Genomic DNA, 8,948 nt, shown 5'->3' with positions numbered 1-8,948 from the left:
TCTGTGCCTGTGGTTTGCAGAAGGCACTCCTATCATGTGCAGACATTTCTGAACCATAGAGCATTGAAGCACAATTTGTCCTGGGTGAAAAGTCCTAGCCTCCAAAGATAATTTCTCCTAGCTCATACCAGTTAGGGAAGTTAATAAAATTCTAGAGACAACAGAACACATTTGAACAGAACAGCGGCTTTATCCACTGATTTACCTGAGAAGCCGTCAAGAGACTCTACATGAGGGAAAGTTTGAGAGACCGGTCCAGTCTGTTGGAACATCAGTTTTCATTGCCAATCCCCCTGCAAAGTTTTCATGTGCCGATGCTGAATTTCTGCTTTCTTATAAGACATATTTTCTGAGGTTCGTGGAGGGGCATGCTGTGTCCTAAACCTGAGCGTGAGCAGACCTGCAGTCTATAGCAGAAGAGAAGAACCTGCAGTGAGCGAGAAGTGGTATAGCAGAACGTGGACACGTGCTGGGGCACGGGTTACCCTTCCTGCTCTGAAGGGGCTCCCTAGAGAACTTTGTAAACAGTTGAATAGCGGTGCTCTGAACTACTGTACTAAATTAGTTTCTGGAAAATAAAGAGGCAAGATTTTAATGATAATATTTGGAAGAAGCTACAAAATACTCTAAACCAACAACTTAAGAAATTTGCTAGATTGCTGGAAATGAAGTGCCATGCTAATGATGTTATGAAATTAAAATGATAGTATCTGAGCTTTTGGCCATTCTTTTAGGGATAGCCAAGGAATGTTCAGCCTCTTCTTCATCCCAGTTACCCCAGAGAAATAAGTGGAAAAAGATAAAGGCAGAATATAATTTTGTTACCTCGATCTTAGGCCTCAAGGTCTAGAGCCGAATCTAGTGATCTCAGATGAACTCCATGGAGAGTTTCGTTGACTGTATTAACATCAAAGTGCAAGAAGCAAAGCAAGCTAAAAAAAACATGCCTCTTTCACCAAAGGCCAACCCAACCGAAGGATCTACTACGACATGCATTCTTTCCGCTAACCAGCAAAATAGGAGACAAGAAAATGCCCCACTGAGACCTGCAAAGTTGGCAGAGATCATTTGCTCCAATCCTTGCATGTCAGAAGAGTGACCTCCGGATCACCCCCTTGCATGAGGACAAGAAGCCAACGTGCACCCCTTCCTAAGTCATTTTGATTCACCAAGCTCCCATGAAGGACACCATTCCAGATGAGCGTTAATCTGAGCCTATGGTGGTTTTGTACAATGAAAGCTGTACTGAGAAACAGTAAATTATGATATGCCATGCATGTTAGTAATTTGGTAGTCTAGTCTTCCACACTGATATCTTTGGTTAGTTTTGTCTCTAACATCTCCCTCAGCTGACCAAAGTATTCCTTCTAGGCCACAATAACTCCCCTGAGAAATATACATGTAATTTTTTTCTGTCTCTAAATTTCTAGTGGTGTTGGCCAACTGACCTATTAATCTGATTTATAGGAGAGGAACAAACTAAAAGTAAGCAAACAAAAAAAAATGCGTGCCCTACCCATGTACTCACTAACCTTTGTTTTGGCAGAATACAGTGTTAAACGTGGAGCCTGTCTCCTTGTAGGTAGAATAACTTGATTCCTCCTTGGCGAAGCCCTGAGAAGGAGGCAAGGACAAGCTTTGCACTCTCTTTAGATACCAATCGTTGTAAATTATCCTTAAGAAGAAATGGGGAATTCTGGCCAGGGCAGCAAAAGTAAGGATATCCTGTAATGTACAGTTCCTGTTTTTACGGTGTGTGTATGCTCATGGGGGTTTCAGGTAAAAAGGAAGAAGAAAGAATGCAATTTGATTTAAAAAAAAGCACAGACTAACCTATTTGGAGATCTGTAAGGATGGGGCTCTTCAGTGGAGAGTGGGAGGCAAAGAACAGAACTTCTACAAAGACTTCCACCCACAAACAGAAGTAGTAGGTAGCTGGAGCAAGGAGACCCAGCCCTCTGCAGAGGTGTGTGAAAAATAACAATCTTCATTTAAGTAGAGTATAAATCTTAGTAATGATCTGCACAGACTATGACAAGGCTTCAAAGGCCATTTGTACAAGAAGGTAATGGCAATTAAATTCCCAGGATTTCCCATAAGACTACTGCTCTGGGCTCTTATCTGTGCTTCCTCCATTAGTTGTACATCTTATGATCCCTTAGAAGAATTTAAAAGGCTAATCAAGGGAGGATCTCAGGAAGAGGATCATGGCAACATTTTGGTGCTTCAGTTTACTTACTGAATCTCTGCAAAAGCTCTACCGAGAAGCAGTTCAAGGCTAAAGACCTGGGGAGGGGGGGGAGTTGGAAGAAAGTACCCAGCGAGCTAACCTTGAGCCAGGAAACATTGATACTAAAACAGAAAACTGGATCCGTGAAACACAGGAAGAAGATCTCTGCTTCCTTCTTTACCTCTGAGGAGATATTCTAAGAGGCCCTCTACTACAATGAAACTATATTTTGGATAAACTATTAGAGAACAGAAATATCACGTAAGTCGGGGTAGGGTGTTCGGAATTTAAGTGTTTTAGCATTCACCAATTGTTCAGCACAAGCTAGAAGATGTTGGTTAACCTTGGATATTAAGTGTGCACTATTAAGTCCTTAAATTAAGTATGCACTATACAGTTTCAAGGATACTCATTCCAAGAAGTGGAATAAATAACGTCCTAAATAGTGGAGGGAAAATTGGAAATAAGAATTTAAAAACAAAAAGTAGGAAACTAACTCATATTGTCCAAAGGCAAAAAATAAGCATCTGAAGATGGGGCAAAAAGAACTAAAAGATGCAGAAAGCCCAAGTACAGGAAGGAAACAGACAAAATATTGGTTAAGTGATAGAGATTATTAAGGTGGGCTCAAAAGTCAATTAGAACAATAGGCTACATACCAGAGATACACAAAAATACAGGAATAATGAACAATTAAAAGAATGGAAAGAATATATATACCAGGAGAATACTAACCTAAAGAAGCTAAGGGAATTATTTTAATATTGACAAAAGGTTTTTTTTAATACAAAAAGTCTAATTAGAAGTAAGACATCTACATACTTAAAAGTTTAATCCACCACAAAAGTATAACAAGTCTATATTTCTATGTTGTTAATGGAGCAGCCTCAGATCACATACCAAAAATTGGTAGAAATACGTAGGAGAATTGACAAACCCATCACCTTAGTGAACCATTTGAATACACCTCCCCCAGTTATTGCTAGAGCAAACGGAAAAAAACAGTGAGGATATATATTTGTACAACACAATTTAGTAATTATGGGCAGTAAAAATCCATGCCTCACAATTATAGAATATACGTTCTCAGATATAAAACACTTAAAATAATTGCACTAATCTCGAGTGCAATAAAGTAAGACTCAACAAATAGCGGGGCACCTGGGTGGCTCAGTCAGTTCAGCGCCTGACTTCAGCTCAGGTCATGATCTTGCAGTTGGTGAGTTCGAGCCCCATGTCAGGCTCCGTGCTGACAGCTCAGAGCCTAGAGCCTGCTTCAGATTCTGTGTCTCTGTGTCTCTCTCTGCCCTTCCTCTGCCTGTGCTCTCTCTCTTCTCTCAAAAATAAATAAATAAACATTAAAAAAAAAAAGACTCAACAAATAGCAAATGCATATTATATAGATGATGTTCTCTGACCATGATATATTTTATTTGAAAAACTACCACAGCAAAAATTTTAAGTCACTATGTTTGGAGACTTTAAAATGTTCACATAGGGGCGCCTGGGTGGCTCAGTCGGTTAAGCGGTCGACTTCGGCTCAGGTCATGATCTCACAGTCCGTGCATTCCAGCCCCGCGTCGGGCTCTGTGCTGACAGCTCAGAGCCTGGAGCCTGTTTCAGATTCTGTGTCTCCCTCTCTCTGACCCTCCCCCGTTCATTCTCTGTCTCTCTCTGTCTCAAAAATAAATAAACGTTAAAATTTTTTAAAAAAATAAATAAATAAAAAATAAAATGTTCACATAAATAACTCTTGCATTAAAGAAGAGATTACATACAAATTTACTAATACTTGGAACTAAAATGAAATATAAATATTGTTTATCAATTCTTGTGGAATGCAGTGACGATGGTGTATAGAGGGTGACAAGAGGGAAAACTAAAAAATTAATGAGCTAAATTATCAGCTTAAGAATTTTTTAAGTAAAAGGATATAGAAAGGAGATAACTACAGAAAGTAATGACCAAAAATACATTAACAAAGTAAAAAAGCTGGTTCTATGAAACAATGACTAAAACTTCTGACAATATTGACTAAGAGATGGAAATATATACAGTAAATAATAAGCTACAGAGAGGTAAACATGTAGATAAATATAAATCAATACTGATTGATATGAAAATAACATCTTATGAAAATCAAAATATGTGTCAATAACGTGTAAGATGGGGAGAGTGGGTGTAGTTAAATGTTCTAAGGTTCTAGCATTATTGGGAAAGTGGTGAAGTACTGTTTTTTTAGACAGTAATAAAGGAGATATGTTGTGATCTGGGAATATAATGAACTTGTAAAAGATTAACACAAATGAAGGCAGCAAAAGATAGCACAATGAATACCAAAAGGGAGATCAGGTAAATAAAAAATGGTAATATGGTAGCTAAAAACCCAAATATATAAATATTATATTAAATATAAATGGATTAAATCTCCCAATTAAAGACCAAGTTAACATTATGTACATACACACACACACACACACACACACACAGAGGAGACGGATCTTAAAGACCACAAGAAAGCTGAACATAAAAAGCACTCTTTATAATGAATTGTCCCTGGAGAATGGATGTAGCCAAGAAGGGAATGAGAAAGACCATCTTTATCACAGTACTGGAAGCAAAGAGGACACGCTATGAGAAGACCTGTTCTGAGCCAAAGAAGAAGAATAGCAAGTTTGAGGGGCAAGAAATGGGATGGGAGGGGCAGGGGCAGGAAATTGAATGAGCAAAGAATCGCCTGTCCTCCCTCAGTTTGTGATTCCTGCCCTTCAGTTACCACTCATTTGTTGAGTATAATCCACTCATTATATGCTAGATGCTTAACATAGCTTACTTAATCATGAAAATGTGTTACAGGTATTTTTATTCTTATTTCACAGATTAAAAACACCAAGTCTGAAAGGAGCAAAGTCGCTTATTCAGTGTATAGTCATTAGTGGAATGGGTTCAAAATCAGAACTTTGACTCCAAAGCCAGTCATTTTTACGTGAGCCTACTGTCTAGAATAGAGCCAAGGAGAAGGGATGCATAACGTCGAAAGAACGAAGAAGGAAGGGAGTAAAAGAAGATGGTGGTATTTTTATCTGTCAGTATTTCTATCACTCCTGTATAATAACACAAAACGTTGGTGACTTTCAACAGTAAGCACGATAGTCTAGATTTCCAGAAGCTGATCTTGTCTGGATTTGGCTGAGTGGCTTTGCTTCTCCCTGGTGATGTGTGGGGCAGCAGGGGCAGTTGGGGCTCCACATGTCTTCCATTCTCCTCCTGGGCCCGGTGGTGCTAGCCATGGTATATGATCCCGATAGTGATTGCAAAAGTGTGAGATGGCCAAGCCCAACTGCCAGGAGCAAGCCACACCTAATGTCTCAAGTCAGCTAACACCTGTTGGTGAAAGCAAGTCACATGGCAGAGCCCAAAGTCAAAGGGTGGAGACTTTCCCTGTGTCTTTAGTGGGAGACTGCTAGCAAAGTTCTATGGCAAAGTGAAATGTGGGGTGAAAATTAGATAAGCAAGTAAGAATGGAGAAAGAGACAAATTACAGAATGTTGAGGAGACGGAAAGAAAGCTAGAGATGGAAAGAAAGCATGTGGCAGTTTGGGGAGATTCAGTGTCAAAGTGGTGAGCTTTTGGGGTGTCTGGGTGGCTCAGTTGGCTGAGCGTCTGACGTCAGCTCAGGTCACGATCTCATGGTTTGTGAGTTTGAGCCCCAGGTCGGGCTCTGTGCTGGCAGCTCAGAGCCCGGAGCCTGCTTCAGATTCTGTGTCTCCCTCTCTCTGCCCCTCCCCCACTCATGCTCTGTCTCTCTCTCACTCTCTCAAAAATAAAGAAACATTAAAAAAAAAATTTTTTTTAAGAAACTTATAAAGAAAAAAAATGGTGAGCTTTTCTTGGTGTAAGGGAGACTCCAAGCAGAAGACGAGGCAAACTAACACATATCCACTACCTGCTATTTTCCAGACACCATGCTAGCTGTGCCAATACATATTGTCAAGCTAAACAACCTGAGGAGAAGGAACAGGGGAGCCAGAAACATTAAAAATACAAAAGGGGGGATAGTGGAGGAAGCAAATCCTTAAGAGGATGGGATCAAAAGTACAGGTGAACAGATTAACACTTAAAAATAGCTCACTTTGAGACAAAAAGGACAAAATGTTCAGGTGAATACAAAATGTGATCATATTTGTATACAGGGGCAGGGGAGGAAAATCAAGGGAATAACTGAGGGTTCCTATCTTCTCCTGTGATAGGTGCTGTGTTCATCATCTGAAAATGGACGATGTAAAAGTAGAGAAATGGGCTCAGAAAGAGTAGGAAAGAGTCGTGCTTATTATGGAGAAGACTGTTACATGAACACAGAGAAAGTAATTGTATGTAATTAATTGTTAGTTGTAGAAAGTTGTTACTGAACTGACCAACAAAAAGTTACTCTGTGTAAATAATTACTGCTCTATAGAAATAATTGTTATGATGGATTTTCACTTTTTTTTCTTTCTAAATTATTGTATTTCAGAAGGTGGGGAGGACAAACAGGGGACTGACCTGAGCCCTGAGTCCCTCATGCTGAATTTTCTTAGTGAATATCTATCTGCCTGTAGATGAGATAAGGAAGCATCTCAATTAGAAGTCCACGGTCATGGGATCACAGAGCTGGAAACACACGTACAGCACGCCCAATCCAGTAGATCAGAACATACAGTTCCTGAACTACATGATGAGTTTCTTTGCCTTTTCTTTCATATACTCAGAGCGCATTTAGTAAATACTTATCATGTAACAGATCCTGTTCTAGGTATTAGGAAAGTGGCAGTCAACAAGAGACAAGAATCCCATCTTCACAGAGCTTATATTATGGTGACGGGAAACAAACAGTGAACCAGATAAGTTACTGTTTAAGTGAGGTAGCATACTAAAAGGTGACAAATGCCAAGAAAAAGAATTAAGCGGGGGAAGTGTAGAGAGTGCTCCTGGGATAGGTCAGAGAGCTGGGAAGGAAGGCTCACTGAGAAGGAGATATTTGGACCAAGACTTCAAAGAGTTGATGGAGCAAGTCATGCATATTACAGGGAAGAGCATTCTAGAGTGTATACTAAGTGCAAAGTCCCTGAGACAAGGTTGGTGCTTGGCTTACTTGAGAAGCAGAAGGCAGTTCCTGAGAGCCTGGAGCAGGGAGAGCGAGAGTGAGGGTAGTAGGAGGTGTGATTCGGGGGATAGGAGGAGACAAATCATGGAGATCTTTATAAGCCACTGGGACAACTTGGGCTTTTCTTCTGAATACAGTGGGGATCCACTAGTGAGTCTGTCATTCAAAAAACCGACATATGATCTCACTACAATTATAGAAACGTGCAGAGAATGAGAATGGAGTGTAGGGGACAAAGATGGAAGACAACCGGGCAGGCTGATACGGTTGCCCAGGCGACAGATGGCCGTAGTTTGGACAAGAACAGTAGCAGTGAAAGTGGTGAGTGGTAGGGTTCAAACTATATCCTGAAAGTAGAATTTGTAGGATTTACTGGTGGATGCGAGACTTGAGGCAAAGACAAGTTAAGAAACACTCTAAGGTTTTGGCCTGAATAAATGGGAGAGAGTAGATACCATTTGGCTAAGATGGGAAGGATGTCAGGGAAAGCACATCCTGCCAGGAATAGGAGGAGCATGGTTTGCACACGGTAACTTTGAGAAGTCTACTAGACAGAGCAGCGGAGGTGCCGCCTAAGTGGCTAGTTTCAAGAGTCTGGAGAACAGAATAATAATAACCACCCATTCATTAGACATTTATGTGCACCTGCTCTGTGCCAAGCATTGTGTTAGATACAATGATGAGTAAGAGCTTTGCTTCCGAGGAATTCATGAACTGGTGGGAAAGACTAGCCGCTAACCTGATATATGAGCTGGGCTAAGTAGAGAGAGAGCATAGAAAGGGGGTGGTCAACTTTGCTGGAAGAGATGATTCAATTCAGACAGAGACTGACCAGGGCAGTGGTTAAGAGCACAGACTCTGGATAAGTAGACCTGTATATAAGGACCTGGATTTGCATCCCACCTCCATCATCTATAAGCTATATGACCTGCGCATGTAAGTTACTTAACGCCTCTAAGGCTTCTCCTCTGTAAACCGAGGATATTAATAGATCCCTTAGAAGCCAATATTTCTATGAGTTGTCATATTAATCCAAGTTACTTAATGGCTGGACATGTGGCCAGCCAGGCTCTACCTCCTCTGTGTGAGACAGCATGTGTGTATCAGAAAAGTCCCACCTATGTTTTCACGATGACTCTGACTCTGACTCTGATTCTTACCACTCCTAGGATCAATGAGAAAACCAATTTGGTGCCTCAGGACCATTATGAATGCCTCTGTTTTTATAATTCCAGAAGCCACTGAGGTGAAAATGTTACTTCAAATCCACCTTCTCTATGGCACAGAATACACTGAGGGGGAGGCAGGGAATCTCTTGACTCAGATTCATTCGATATATCTACCCAAACTTGCCAGAAAATGTTATCTAATGAGAACCAGATGATAGCCCTATAATAACCAGTGTATCACCTTAAAATATCTTAAAATTTGAAGCCATCTTATAAAATTGAATATGAACTCCCTCCATTTTCAAGTAAATCTTCTTTTGTAAGTAAATTACAAAAAGTAAGTAAAATCCTCCCCCCCCCCAATAATCTTAAGTTTGTCTTTTACCATAAGGAAAACCTAATATCC

Source organism: Lynx canadensis, chromosome D1 (assembly GCF_007474595.2).
Source record: "Lynx canadensis isolate LIC74 chromosome D1, mLynCan4.pri.v2, whole genome shotgun sequence".
NCBI lineage: Eukaryota > Metazoa > Chordata > Mammalia > Carnivora > Felidae > Lynx > Lynx canadensis.
This window is presented reverse-complemented; position numbering follows the sequence as displayed.